Source organism: Frankliniella occidentalis, unplaced genomic scaffold, assembly GCF_000697945.3.
Source record: "Frankliniella occidentalis isolate FOCC.00 unplaced genomic scaffold, Focc_3.1 Scaffold84, whole genome shotgun sequence".
NCBI classification, from domain to species: Eukaryota; Metazoa; Arthropoda; class Insecta; order Thysanoptera; family Thripidae; genus Frankliniella; species Frankliniella occidentalis.
Window position 1 is genome coordinate 404,009 of NW_026267213.1, and position 1,035 is coordinate 405,043.

The following is a 1,035-nucleotide window of genomic DNA, read 5'->3' on the forward strand; positions in this document are numbered from 1 at the left end:
GGGGGGTCACTCAACTTCTAAGACTGAGGGCGAGGCGGAGCCGGGCAGATAGTTTTGGTAATAGGTATTGTCTGGCGACCCGGTGATGGAATAGGTAATGGCGAGTGAGTAAGTATTAATGGCAGGTCTGGCCGAGCGTGGTGTGGGGCCGCTCGTGTTGTACGTGACGCGATCGGCGCCGGGATGGCTTGGGATCTCGGCCGGGCGAGCTTCAGGTCCACGGGGACGCCGCCGCCCGGAGCTTGAGTCGACGGGTCTCAGTTTTGCAGACGAAACGCAAACATTTCAGGGACGGACGGCATCCGAGATCCCCGGACCGGACTGAGAAGTTCAAACAGCTGTTGCTCTCTTAAAGATCCCCCCGAAAGTGCACGCCTTGAGACTCACGTCAGGGCACGAGCCAAAATCACCTCGCATACAGGGTGGCCATAGTCAGTCCCCTTTCAGTGGACCACAATAAACAGGCGATAACTAGAGCGCGGCCCGCACCGCCCCAAGCTATGCAAGACACCCCGCCCCGCCCAGCGCCGCCCCACGCCCCACCCCGCCCCGCCTCGTGGCGCCTTCCTGTTCACGCGGCGCCAGCACCCAAACTAATCAAATCGCGTTCCATAGAGCGGCGCTCCAAACCTCCAAACTTTTCGACACCTTTGAACGCGGAGGAGGGCCACACTGGGGCGGTGGGTCGGGGGGCGGTGCGGCGGTGCGGCGGGGGGCGGCGGTACCCGTGGCCATTGTGCGGGAGGCCCTGCGACGCGGCCGTCATCACTCTTTGGACTTGGGGTTGCGCGGCGCGGCGGGGGCTGGAAGAGGCACTACGGGGCCATCTAGCAGGTCGGCGATGTGCAGCGGTAGTGGCTCATTCTGATATAGAACACCACCGCCCGCCTTTGTCGGCGGCGTGGAGTGGCGTGGAGTGGCGGCCCCGGAGTCACTCACAGGCCGTCGTGGAAGCAACGCCATGGCCGCGGTTCAACCTCGGCCATGAATAAAACAGCCCTGCTGCTGCTGCGGTTCCTTCCACCCTCCTCCTCC